This window comes from Marmota flaviventris, chromosome 5 (assembly GCF_047511675.1).
Source record: "Marmota flaviventris isolate mMarFla1 chromosome 5, mMarFla1.hap1, whole genome shotgun sequence".
Lineage (NCBI taxonomy): Eukaryota > Metazoa > Chordata > Mammalia > Rodentia > Sciuridae > Marmota > Marmota flaviventris.
Genome location: NC_092502.1, coordinates 52,290,286 through 52,305,099, shown reverse-complemented (window position 1 = coordinate 52,305,099; position 14,814 = coordinate 52,290,286). Strand labels below are relative to the sequence as shown.

Here is a 14,814-nt window from a genome sequence, read left to right as displayed (position 1 = left end):
ATAGACTCTGAAAGACGTGGTAGTTAGTTAGAGGCTTCTAGCATCCGTCTAATTTGTTTCTATTAGTTAAGCTTTTAAATTAGGATTACCTAATCTAAAAGTTAAAATAAACAACTATATTTTTTCTTTGAAGTTAATATGCTTAGAGTTAATATTCTGTTCACAAAACTGTAACAGGCTTTAGCAATCACATAATTGCAAGCAGGCCTGGGTTGTTCAAATTCTGTGCAAATTCTCTCTTCAGGATTGGCCTTTAGCCAGCTCCTGACAGCTGATCTCTGAGTCCATGGGTTACAGGAAGCCTATCTGACTGAAGGAGTTTAATTAACAATGCATTTTAGGGGTGAATATGTCTTTGTTTTGGGAGGCTAGAGTATGACTGGCTGAGATCAATTGTATAGGAAATTAATTCATGCTTATGGGACTGGTTCCCAGTAAAAATCTTGGGCATGATGGCAACACATTGCACACATTGTCACATCACTGATGGGATTATGTCCACACTGAGTCCACTGGGAGAAACCTCTGGTTTTTCATGGACTTTGCTCACATACTTTCCCCTTTTGCTGATTTTAATTTGTATCCTTTGTACAGTAATAAACTGTGAGTATAAGAGTCTTTGCTGAGTCCTCTGAATACTACTAGTGAATTACCAAACTCACAACCCACACATTTTATAGAAAAGAAAATCATGACCACAGAAAGTTGAAGAGATTCATTTAGAGCATCACAGCAGGGGTAGGACAAGAATTTTGGTTTTTGCCATATCCTGTTGCCAGTGATAATGAGAAATTGCTTTAATTCCTTCTATTAATCTAATATTATTCAAGTAATTTAATTCCTTCCTAATTAATCTAATGTTATTCAAGTTTCCCACACTAAAGATTGTCATCTACTAATAGCAAGATCCATCAGAATTTCAGTTCCCAATTCTACTATGTGCTAGATGCTACTGTTTTATTAATGTATAAAACAATCAATTTAATTAAAATTAAGTAGTCCATTTTTTTGTTATTTGTTTATATCTATGTCTTTCTTCTGTCCACAGACATTTGTTTGAACATTCTAAAATACTGACTCAAAAATATATAACAGTATGGTGATTTTTCTGGTTCGGTGGGGAAGTATATGTTTCCAATTAAAACTATTTTGTACCATACTGTGGGACATATTGGACATTACAAAAAGTAATATGGAGATAGTAATAATGTTGACATTTTTAATTTCAAGGAGATCTTCAGGGTCTGGCTTTTAACTTAATAAAACATAAGAGATTTTTGTGTTTACAGCTAAATGGGATGTTTAGATTATGAGAGGTTAACTCCCACCACAAGAAAAAAGATGCTAAGAAAAAGTACGTATTGTTCGTTTTTGGTATATTTGGAAATGAGTTAAATAATTTTTCTGAAATGACATGTGAGACAGATATTGACATCCCAATCTTTATCTTTTCAAAAGACAGGCATTTCATTAAGGTTATTCTTCATTGACAACAAAAAACCTTATTTACTAAATATTGTTCTACTCTTTGTTAAATCAGCTCTACTAGATGAAACTTGAAGTTATACTCTACTATCATACCACCAAGGGATTTTTCCATATAAGTATCTGTTTTCTTCTTACCCATTTCTGGGTATGCTCTCCTGTGGACAATGGCATCTCCACCTGTAATGGTTTGGATATAAGGTACCCCCCAAAAGAATGAATATTCAGAGATGAAATGACTAGATCATGAAACTAACTTAATCAGTTCACCTTAGCTGAATGGACTACAGGGATGGAAACTGCACAATGATGGGGCATTGCTACAGAAAGTAAGTCAATGGGGTCATGTCCAGGAAGGGCTTATCTCCCAGTGGCCCCTTTCCCTTGCCTTCTTTGCCTCCTGGCTGCATTGAATAGAATCCTGCTCCTCTTCCACATTCTTTTGTTATGAAGTTCTACCTCATCATGGGCCCATATTGACTATGGAATGAACCACAGAAACCATAAGCTAAAATAACTTTTTCCTTCTCTAAGTTGTTCTTGTCAGGTGTTTTGGTCAATGATGAAAAGAAAAGTAACACACCACTGTCTGCAGCTCAGATTAGAGAACTCAGAATCATCTGATACTATAAGCCTCTTTATTATGATTCTGTAATACTCCCCATTTCTTTTCTGTTTTGTTCAATTTGTTTCTTCCTTTAAATTTATCCTACTCCTACATTCAGAACTATATTATGAATTGTATGGATTATAAAAATTTAACTGGTTTTCTGTCTCCAGAACCAGGAAATTTAAATAAGTCAAAGACCTTCAGATTGACATTCAAAATCTTTCATTACTGGCCAAATGTATTTTTTTTTTTTTTAATGTTATACTTGTTCTAGGAAACTTGTACTCCATGCATTCACAACTTTATACAGAATCATTTGAATACATTTTTCTATTCTCACATCTCAACATCTTGGGTGAACTTTCTCTTTTTTAATTGTCTTCAGAATGCCTTCTATTAACAGACCACCAGCTTTTCTATACCCCCTTTCTCTTTGATCTTGATTTCCAGTCTTGGTTTCTATGTACCAGAAAGTGCTGGGTGTGGTGGCACACACATATCCCAGTGGCTCAGAAGACTGAGGCAGGAGGATCACAAATTCAAAGACAGCCTCAGCAAAAGTGAGGTGCTAAGCAACTCAGTGAGATCCTGTCTCCAAATAAAAAACAAAATAGGGCTGGGGATGTGGCTCAGTGGTTCAGTGCCCCCAAGTTCAATCCCTGGTAACTCCAACCACCCCTCCTGCTGCCACAAAAGGAAGCAGGGCTTCTAAGAAAAATGGCTCATTACAGATAAGAAGCAAGAAAAACATAAGCCCTGCACAATTTATTTTACCAGAAAAGGAAGGTCTAATGGGTTCCAAAATGAGATTGCAAAATAGTTATATAAGTTGGTGTAATGGTGTCATAACCATGTTGACCACATAATTGGCTGTTCAAATAGGACCCATCTGAGAATGAAATGAAACATTAATAATAAATATGCTGGGACAGTCATGAACATCAGGGAATTTGGTAGTTACTACACTTGTGAATACCTGCAACCTTCAAATGCTCTTTATTTGCTCTTAAGCCCACCCTACTGACTTTACCCCAAATTACCCCTCCAGTCTCATTCTCTTAATTGACCAATGATCTCCACATTACTAAATCTAAGGAACAGGTCTCAATATTCCTGTTACCTAACACAACAGCAGCATCTGACTCTTGACCTCTTGACCTGGCCTATTGTAGACTTCTCAAAGTGACTTTCTACTTTTTCTTTGATATACTTTCTTTATTTGACTTTCAGGACCCATATACTTTGGCATACAAAACCTAAGACATTTTTCTTGAGCCAAAACAAGGTGTTCTAGTCATGAGGTTGGCTCTGAGATGACTAAAAGTGTGTGATCATTTCTGGCAAAGTACAAGATTAAATTATACCAGGTAAAAATGTGTGTTTCTTTTAAGACTATAAGACTAACTAAAATAATAATTTCAGTTTCTGGTCTAAAGTCACCATGAAATCTGGACAGTAAGGATGATTAATAATACAGTGGATCTCCAAAAGATCTCTGCTCTGGATCTCTCTATGTTATTGAATAGTTTTGGAATAACTTTTTATAATGGCATTGAGGACAATGGCCATCTTAATATTTTTACCAATGCATTTAAATCTATTAAAAGAGTACAGAAATTCAAATTCTTAAAAAATGTATTCAAAGAGTGCTAATTTTAGGAATACTGATATTACATATTTTGTTTAATCACCACAGCAGAGAAATCAAACCAAAGCTGGCACATGCCTGTAATTCCAGCAGCTCAGGAGGCTGAGGCAGAAGGATCACAGGAATACTGGCAAATTCAAAGCTGGCCTCAGCAATTTAGCAAGGGCCTCAGCAACTTAGTAAGACCTTGTTTGAAAAATAAAAAAGAGCTGGGGATATGGCTCAGTGGGTAAGCACCACTGGGTTCAATTCCAGGTTTCTAACAAATCAAAACACACACACACACACACACACATATCGTTAATAACAGACTCAGTGCTACATATAAAGTAACTAGGGTAACCCGTGTTTAGTATTCTAATTTCTGTTTAGTTCTCAATGGAGGAAACAATTAAACGATTTCCAATTTATTAGATGAGTTTTCTTAAATTGCATGAAATTCCCATTATGATATATACCCCTACACATGAATTCTCATTCCTATATCCCCCATATTACAACAGAATTACTACTTAGAGATTGGTGAAAATTATTATCATGATTCATTCTAGTTTTGAAGAATATGTGTGAGGGGATGGTAAATGTTGCCTTTTTATCACATAAAGCTAAAGAAACTTAAAAACAAGGAGGCACAAAGTGTGTTGACTATCATAGGTGGGCAGAAATGAGGTTAAGAAATAAAGTTAGTCATAATGAAAGCAGTCAACTGATGAAAGAGCCATTAATATTCATGAACAACTAGACCCAGGTTGGCAAACAAAAGGGACTTAATTTAAGTTCTTGAACAGGAGAGTGATATAATAAAACAAAGTAAGTTTACTACTAGGAAATTTTACTGATGTCAGGTTTTTGCTGGCAGCCAGTTAAAGAATTACTAAATGTCTACAAATAGTACTGTCTCACTTTACTTCCAAGTTGAATTTCATGTCAGAAGTTGAGTCTTTATATTTTAAAAACTACACTTAATAATTTAAGTATAATTTATTTTCATCAATTTATGGAAATTACTATTTTGGTGGGCAAACCTAAAGGAATACTAGCATAATTCAATAGCACAAAGATTTGCTTTTCATTTAAAAATGGCAATTAATCAAGTATATACATAGCAAATAATTCTGTCAAGTTAAGCTTCAAAACCTTTGGCTACAAAAGGTTTCTCAACAGTAGAAATACCTTTTAGAAAACATGGGGAAATAATTTGTTTAATGTAAATGTTCAAACACGATAACACTTTCTTATGTCAAATAAAAAAATCGAAACCATTCTTGGCACAGAAAATTACTTATTTCTATAGTCATTTTCAAAGAGATAGGTAGAGAAAATCAGATCTAGCCATTATATTAGTCTGAAGACCACACAGAGAACACCTGTGTATTCTAAAGAATAAACCATAATATATAGAGTCCCCCTATCCCTCAACTTTCGTTCTGGAGAAACCCTTCTAACAAAATGGCTGGTATTGGGGAGAATAAGTTATTATTTTTGAAGTGGAATCTAATTATTTTAAAGAGGTATAATTAATTCTGTGGCAAATTTATAAAGAGTAAATAAAATACCTGAAACCCCTTTATTTTCACATGTCTTCTCAGGATAACATGTTAAGAATAAAAATAATAGGGGTCAAAAGAAAATATATATTATTTGGTATCATGCATTGTATCAACTGCAGGGAGGATAAAATTATAGCTTGATACAAACTTATAGCAGCCACATTTCTCCTAAAAAATTTTAACTACATATTTGCAAGCTTAGTTTTCCTTGTCCAACCCCAAAGATTTTAAAGAAAAAAGAAAACTCAACATCTTAAGTTTAATAATTACATAAGCTTATAGCACGTTTCTCCCTCCTCATTAAATCATCTAGAAACCCCATCAAAGGGCTAAAGAGAAATTACATTAGGTTACTGAGGTAGTGTTTCTTTTTCTTTTTAAATATTTTTTTTAGTTATCAATGGACCTATATTTTATTTATTTATATGCGGTGCTGAGAATCAAACCCAATGGCTCACAAATACTAGGTAAGTGTCTGCCACTAAGCCATAACCCCAGTCTAATAGTGTTTCTTTATAATTTTGAATTCCAGGCTAAGATGCAGGAATATACTAAAAAGGATATAAAGATGTATTAAAAGAAGTAGTATTTAAGTGAAAGAACAAGAGACGGTTTTTATAAAATCCACAAGAGCTCAGTCTGTTATTAATATAGAAATATTAATAAAGTAATGTTAATTAATTTTAATTAAAAGTATTAATTAATATTTATATGGAAATTATACTGTTACTTAATACTATTATGTAAAATTATATATAAAATTTTTCTAAATCCCATTTCCCTCTCAATACAATGGGGCCAATAGGAACCTTAAACTACCATGAAAATTAAGAGATAATATATACAGCTCTAGTAAAGAGCTGGCATAGGAAAGAGGCTCAATAATTAATAATTAGAGCGCCTATTATGTTATTTATAGATGGTGCTCTAGATAAGACTAAGCTTCCTAGTATAATGAATAATAGAGAAGTCTGATATATGAAGCCTTATATAAAACAGTATCTTATCCTTGCTAACAAGCTGGAATCAAAAATCAAGGAAGTTCTCTTGACTAGGAATATTAGTATCTGATTTGTAGTTAAACTGTCAAAACTTCTATGAAGGTTTCCTTGATTATTATTGGAAACATTCTCTTGCTCTTTTAAAAATTTCATAGCACCTATCATAACTTATGCTGGTCTAAAATTATGCAAACCAGAAATCCCTTCTGTGATTCAGTGAGCTTTTGCAGAGTAGGTATAATGAATCACATGACGCACAGCTATACAAAAAGAAAGGTTTAATAAATGTCTGCTCAGCATATGAAAAACAAAGTCAGAAGGTGGATCTATAGGCTATGGCTTCTTCTACTTATTTCACCCCCAATCTCTTTTCCTTTTAACCAGTCCTTCTACTCTGTTTTCAGCAGATAACACCAGATGATTACTTAAAATTCTTTTTTGTGTCCATATTCTCTAAATGGCTTTTAAAATGTAACTCCACCTACTATTTTTAGCTAATACTTCAGCTTTTTACTTCTTTCATTCCATATTCTAGCTATGCCATTAACAAACTGAAGACATACATGCTCAGCACTTGCTTTAGGCTACAACTAGTACACTAAGCATTGAAACAAAAGATAAGATGTTTTAAAGATTTGATGTTTTAAAAACTTACAATGTGCTACATACTATAATGGAAATACAAGACACCAAATGACCTTCCAAATCAGGCCATGTACTTACAGATCTGTATGATTTGTTTATGAAGTATTCTGTTTAATCAGAAAGCACATTCCTAGGAACTTCATGTTTCTTCCAGTTCTAACTTGATGCCCTCCAGCTCTGTGCAGTCCACCCAAAGGTGTAAGAAATAAAATCAACTGATCCCTTCTCTAGGTTCCAACATAGTAAAAAAAGACTTGAATGCTTGTTTTAAATACAACAGTATGTTCTTTGAAAGAATAAATAGTTTAGAAGCATTTTTTTAAAGTTGTAGTTGGACATAACACCTTTATTTTATTTATTGATTTTTATGTGGTGCTGAGGCTCGAACCCAGCGCCTCGCACATGCTAGGTCAGCGCTCTAACGCTAAGTCCCAGCCCCAGCCCCAGCCCCTGAAAAAATAAATAGAAATGCACTCAACAATACAGTAGGCTTTAAATTAAAATGTACTGAACCTGTGTATATGATATGGAATTTATAATAAATGTTCTATAAATTCCTAATCTTTCATTTGTACTTTTTATTTTTCTATTTTCAAATTCCATGACTAAACAGAAAATACATATAATCATTAATAAACTTGATGCTATCTTAGATTATAATGAGCAGAACAACTATTATTAAATTTGACCCACACTTCCAATTTCTATTTTAATATACTCAGTATCAACAGAAATCAGGAAATTTGAAGTGAGGATTTCTCTTCCTACTCTACCCATATATAAAATGGATATACCATGTAGAGTCTGGCTAGATTTTACAGAGGAAAAGGGGAGAATAAAAAAGACATGCAATTTTATTGGAAGTTGCTAAGAAGCATTAATCCTGAAAGCAATCATTTTCTTTTGAGTTATTTTTATTTTATAATTAGTACCAATCAAAGAAATAGAAAAACAAAAACTTCATATTCAAGAAAAAATGAAACACTGAGTTTCTCTTGTTATCACAAATATTAATTTTTGAGAAGATAAAATACTGATATTATTTCTCACGTATAGAAAAAACAAAAATACATGATTTTTTTCCATTTCTATAAAAATGTAACAATGTGGGCTGGGGTTGTAGTTCAGTGGCTGAGCACTTGCCTAGCATGTGTGAGACGTTGGGTTTGATTCTCAGCACTGCATATAAATAAATAAAAATAAAGTTCTATGAACAACTAAAAAAAAAAATGTAAGATGTGTTCAAGTTAATGAGTGTAAATGTTTGAAAATAATTTGTCTACAATTAACCCAGAGTTGAGGTGACAAACAGCTGGCAAACAAAAATAAAACCCAGAACATTTTGTAAGACTTGATCTTATTCCTGCTTTTTTTTCCTTTAGAGCCCTTTGTCTCCCATTGTGTTTCCAACAAAATATGTTGTAATATTTACCTCTTTTTTCAAGCACCACATTATTTCATACTGGAATTATGATAGTAGTATTGGTTGTCCAAAAATTTTGAATAGTTAAGAACTGCCTTGGATACTTTCACAGTTATTAGGAAATATCCTGCCAAGGTTGCAAGTTCAAATTTCCAGAATTACAAAAAAATTAAAAACATTAAAAAATAAAACTCATGTGACACTCCTTTCTCTTTTTTCCCTACTCTTAAATCATGCTTACATATTCAGTAGTTTTTGAATTAGGGTTTATCAAAATGAAGCAATTCAAGATTCAGTTCTTTGTTCAAAAACAAGATGTGTTATCACTCAGCAAATGGTACCAGCATTCTCATCAGTTCTGCAAATAAATGCCTGAAACTTGTCCTTTGTTTTCAAGCAGGAATAATGAGGTTCAAAACAGGATGGATAGCGTTTATCTTTGCCACATCTTCTCTTATTAATACAGAAGAGTATTTTAAGGCCACCACAGATTTATCTTTATATAAACTTGACCTACAACGAAAATCATGACTCTTTTAATATGTTAAAAATGCAACACAAGGGTTTAAGGAATATGACCTATTCAAAACACTTAAACCTGTAGAAACCACATGCTAGACAGCAAACTGGGATTTCAATGTGATGATCTGTTTTTGAATGTTGTTGCATGAGTGTGAGAACAGTATACACTGATCTTTTAAAACACCACTAAGATTTCCTGTTTATCCTTTCAAAGGTCACAAGTAGAGTACAGAGGGCTATTAAACCAGAGCATCTTGCTCTACTTTAAGAAGCAAGGAAAAGTTCTGCCTTGTAAAAAATTAAATTAGAAATTATTTGGCCTTAGGGCACTGGCTTAGGTGACTGTAAAATTTAGAGAATTTTTAGTGTGCTGTTTCTGGTACTTAACATTAAAAATATGAAAACAAAACCTTTCTTATGTACCATTAGTAACAGTTCAACAATATTCTACTTAAGTCTAGAGATGGAAAATAACCTCACCATTATAAACATACCGACACAGTTAAAAAAATTTTGCATTAAAAGTCACTCAGTCAGCTAGACATGTAGCATCCACCATGTATCAGACACATTACCAGGTATTGGGACAATAAACTTGAGTAAAATAATTCATCATCTTAATAAGTTATAAGTTGTAGGAATGGCATGAAAGCAGACCACATAGCAGAAATATGAAGGGTTATGTAGAGTGGGTGGTTAATAGTTCTTTTGGAGAGAGAGTGGAGGTGCTGGAGAAAGTTTCTTAGGAACTAGGTATTGAAGGATGAGTAAGTATTGTTTCTGGTGGGAGAGAAATATTATGTTTAAAAAATCTGATAACAGTCAAGGAGACATGAAAGAGATTCCTATGATTGAGATTCCACATAGCTGGTATAAAAAGTATAGAGTAGGTAGAAGACAGAAAAGCAGCAGAGAGATAGCTAAAGCAGAGATTACAAAGGGTCTTGTATGCAAGGTGGGGGAAAACCCCATTTAGATTTGCATTTTAAGTAGAGTCACTGATTTTAGTACAGAACATGATTTGAAGAGGTGAGATGGGGCAGGAAGTTAAGAGTAAGAACCTGAATTAAGAAGCATTTTGTAGTATATATTTGTAAAAGTGGAAATGTTCAGTCAATAATTTTAACATATGTTGTTCTGTCTGAAAAAGGGTACATCCCTTTTAAAGCCCAGAAATGGTGAATAAGACTGCCTGTCCACGCACCAACGTTTGTTTCAATAATAGGTATTCTGATTCACATGAATACAACAGTCATTAAATTTCATGGTGTACATTCTTACAAATTATCCATAATCTAAGTTATCTACTTAGCAAGTGTCCCTCAAAAAAGATTATCAGTAACTGTATCAAGACAAAAGCAAACAAAGGGAGAAAAAGGAAGTTAGAGAAAATGTGACGGGATAAGGAGAACTAAATGAAAAGATTAAATAATCACGCAGATGGAGACATTCTTACTGGAACCTATACTACCTAACCTCATGGAGAAGTACATTATTTGTTACCTCTCAGTGAAAACACTATCCTGAGCTGAATGTATTTTTTGGGACCTTTAAAGTGACCAGCAGGTTTCAAGAAATTATTTATTACTAGTTTCCATAAAGAATTAGAGGGAAATGATCTAAGTAAAAAGGGCATAATTATGAAAGAAACTTAGGGGTCATACTACTAACTGTTATAGATCCTGTGGCTAGAAAGGGCCCTGATGTGGGTATGCTTGAAGAGTACAGAAAGTAAATGAAAAGCAAAAAAAAAAAAAAAAAAAAAAAAATACTACACCTCTTCCATATTTGGACCACTGTGTGTAGTTTTCAGGTTACAGACCTGAAGGAAGAAAACATGACTCAGGAAACAACTTAAGGTTTAATTAAATTGTTTTACAGATAAGAAACAGGATTTGGGGGCTAAAAGGAAGAAAAGCATGCCTGACCTACTTAGAACATATGAGCAAGAATAAAAAGCACTTTAGTTATGTAAGCACAGTTCTGTAAAGCAACTCAGACCATACAGAAACTTCTACCTAACAAACTTATCACCACAATCTAATAATAAGTAAATATTTTGAATAAAATGATAGTATTAATTTTGAAAATACACCTAATTCAACACTCCCTTCCTGAAAGTTTCTTCACTGTTTTTCTAAATACCATACCCTTTTGGGTTCTTTGTCCTTCTCTGGCTACACTTTCTTAAGTTTCTTTTACTTAAACAACTTCATCTTCCTAAATATAAAATTTTAAATTGTTATGTCAGAACAAGAGACTAACAGATAATATGGTTAATTGCCCCCTACCCCCAATCCTGAAAACAACCATAAAACCTGGGCTTACAAAAACAAAGCTCTGCAATAAGGTACTAGAAAGTTAATGAAAGTAGACAGACTGATGAGAAATCCAAACTTAGCATGAAGCAGGTAGCAAGCTATGCATAACTCCAATCACTCTTTGCTTCACTTGTAACTTTTGATTGTTTATATCCTTGAAACTCTTAGAAATCTTATTTAGAATTCAACTTTACTAACAAGTCTGATTTAATAACAGGATTCTTTGAAATGGCTAACAAATAAAAGACAAAACTGTCAAAATATAGTCAAGATTAATGATACTTTTAAAGTGAACTAAATGGTAATTGATACATATAATTAACAAAATACTTAAAAAAAAATGTATCTTTTACCCTATGAAGAATTTCATTTTAAGCAGTGTGGGGGAAAAAACACCAAAAACAGAGTATGTGAAATTACAGAAAGCAAAAAGAAAAAGATCACTGATTTTTAAAAATGCATAACTTGAAATATCAGAAAAATCTAAATAATATATGATTTTACATAAAACTTCTACCAATCAAAACCTATGGTATTTTTCTTATTTGTGATCCACTAACTACACCCCCTCAAAAAAGAAGCATGAAGTAGATTGATCTGAAAAGCTAATGGAAGTATAAAAGGTGGTTTTAATAATCAAGCTGAGCGCATAAGATTAAAACAAAGGGAAAAATAGTTTTAAAATAGAGACGTTAGGCAGCAGGCAGAACAGTCTCACAGAAGAATACACAAGTTCTCAATGTACAAGAATTCTCAACATAGGGAGAAGGAACAGACTCAGAATCTTAAAAAAAAAAAAAAAACAGATAAAGGTAACTGTGTAATCTTAGTTATGAAGAATTAAAGGATCTGAAACATAAGTCACATCTTTGGGCCTTTTTTTTTTTTTTTTTAAAGAAGGTATCATATCATGTCATTAAATTATCTCATCCAATCTTTAGGAGAGTGAGTGTAGATATTTTTCAGGAAATTCCCATCTTACTGATGCAGTAAGGTGGTTAACTCCCATTTGACCCTGGGAGAGTTACTTTTTCTAAGCTTCGGATTCTTTTTCTGTAAGAATAGTATAATAATGATATCTAACTCGTGAGACAGAGAATGTAAAACACAATGTCATGTTAGACACATAATAAAAGCTTCGTAAATGCTACTTATTGCCTTTATTATTGAATAAGTGACTTCTTACACTGTTTGAAATGTCATTTTATGGCTTAATTTCATCATCTACTTTTTCAACTAAATAACTTAGGGATTTGTAAGTGTTGATAAGCTAACTTTAGCTCCCAGAGAAAAAGAAACTGTTTCAGATGTCAGTTTTTATGTTGGTAATAAAGTTAAAAGTATGCATAATATTAGGCATCAAAGACTTGGGATTCATACATGATAGTCTATAAAATTAGAACCTATGATTTTATAGCATCATAAAGATCAGGTCATTCATTTTTTTTCTTGGCTAGAAAAAACAAACTCCCATTTCTAAAAATATATTGGGTTTTCTTCATGAGGATGTCATCTTGTAACAAAATACCCTGTTATCATAGAAAGCAAGTATAGGACAGTATGTCATGAATAAGACTATAAAAATCTAGTCGTGTATGAGCCAAGAAAAAAATTTCTCTGGAAAAATGAGTAAGTAGAGGTTTTCCGGCAAATTTAATAGAGACTGTGAATTTAATGTTTTGTGACTATTTCTGTGATATTCACATAGAAAAATACTTCCTTAGAAAATTAAGAAGTGCCTTTCAATTAAGAAAAATTCTAAATGTATTTGCTTCTTTTAGAAAAGACCAATTTTCTAAATGTACCATTCATAATGAAATTTGACAAGAAAAGCAAACCTATAGTCTTTCTGGTGCTACTTTTATTCTGCTTTTCATATTTAAATTTAATTCAGTGTTTAGAGAGCATTACAAAATAAGCTAAAGTTAGATTAGCCAACCCAGACCACCCAACCCCCTGCCACAAGCTAATGGAGTATACATACTACACATTTTATGTCTTTAAAAGAACATACTGGCTATGAATTTAGCTTTCTACAGGGTCAACAAGTTCAGAGTGGTCTTACATCTGAGGGCAAAATAGAAAAACAACCTATGATAGTGACATAAAAGCCTTGTAAATAAATGAACTTTTAACAATGGGTGTGTTTTCCTCTGCTGATGAAACTTAAGAATAACAAAAAACAAGCTTTACATAAAGATCAAGTAGGACAACTTTCCTTTCTAATGAACTAAATCAAATTAATTATTGAGAGTTATAAAAGGGAAGTATTCTAATGATTAATGAGAAATCTTTTTGTTCTCAAACTCTTCACACTCTGCATATAAACTTAATAATATTTATTGTTTGTTTTCCACCACAAAATAAAATCATATAGTAGATTAAAAACTGAGTAATTTAGGACTACAAAATGAAAGATACTACAGGGAAAAACTTAGGTAGGCAATATAATTTAGTAGCACCTTGTTTAAGAGAAAGTGGAAGACAGAGCTACTTTATCACATCCTATCTTAGCACTATCCTCAAAGTTAAAATCTCCAAATATTTTTTTGTTTTAGGAGTATTATGGAAAAAAAAAAGATGTACCAAAAAAAAAAAAAAAAAAAAAGGCTGAATGATTCACAAAGTGAAAACAAATAATTAGAAGTCAAATACAATATCCCCCTGCCCCCAAATGACTACATAAAAGGGGATTATTACTTTGAGAAAGAAAAAAATATATATAAAATGAATTACATGAATTTCCTATAGGGAATAAGGGGTAAATAATAGAAATAACCACATTCACACTGAAAAGTACTTCCAAAACCTGTTTTAATTCAGATTAACTGGATAACTTTATCCTACGTAACACTTTACCATCCTTTTAAAAGGAAGAAAGGGTGAGAAGCTTTGATGATCTAGCTCAATTAAAATACTGTTAGAAAATTCTCTTGCTTTTATCTAACTCAAACTTGGAAGTCATACCAAATTATAACAGTAACATACATACAAAATTACCCTGTAATTAAGATAATTGCTAGTACCAAATGTTGTTTTTTAAGTTCTGCAATAAAACAGTCTCCAAGACATTTAATGGTATGTCATTTGGGAAATGAAAGTTTCTATAAATTAAGAGCATGAAGAAGACCTAAAAATTATGCTGGTGAAGAGTCTGGCTGAAAAAAAAAAAAAATGAATCATGTTGGACTAACAGTAATTTTATTTTAAGTTACTACAGAACTGAATTAAATGCTAACAGTACCACATAAAAAATTTATTGAGTTGGCAAAAGGCAAGGCATGATGTCAGCCACCAATATCACCATCCACATTCCCAAAGACCATGAACATTTTTTTATAATTTTTTTTAATATTTATTTTTTAGTTTTTTTTTTTTTAGGTAGACACAAGATCTTTATTTTATTTTTATGTGGTGTTGAGGATCGAACCCAGTGCCTCGTGCATGCCAGGCGGGCGCGCTACCACTTGAGCCACATCCCCAGCCCAGACCATGAACATTTTAATTCTAGAACTCAATTTAGATTATGTGCTTTAAGTGACACTAAAAATTAAGCCCTCACTCATGAGACATTATTAAGCATACATTAGTTTAGTCTGGTAGTTTTGA

General features: G+C 32.6%; 1 protein-coding gene across 3 annotated transcripts in view; it reads right to left on the bottom strand.

The window, feature by feature from the left end:
- The window catches only part of LOC139705681 (serum response factor-binding protein 1-like), a 72,006-nt gene that overhangs the window by 35,646 nt on the left and 21,546 nt on the right, over positions 1-14,814 (bottom strand). The gene's annotated exons all lie outside the window — the stretch shown is intronic.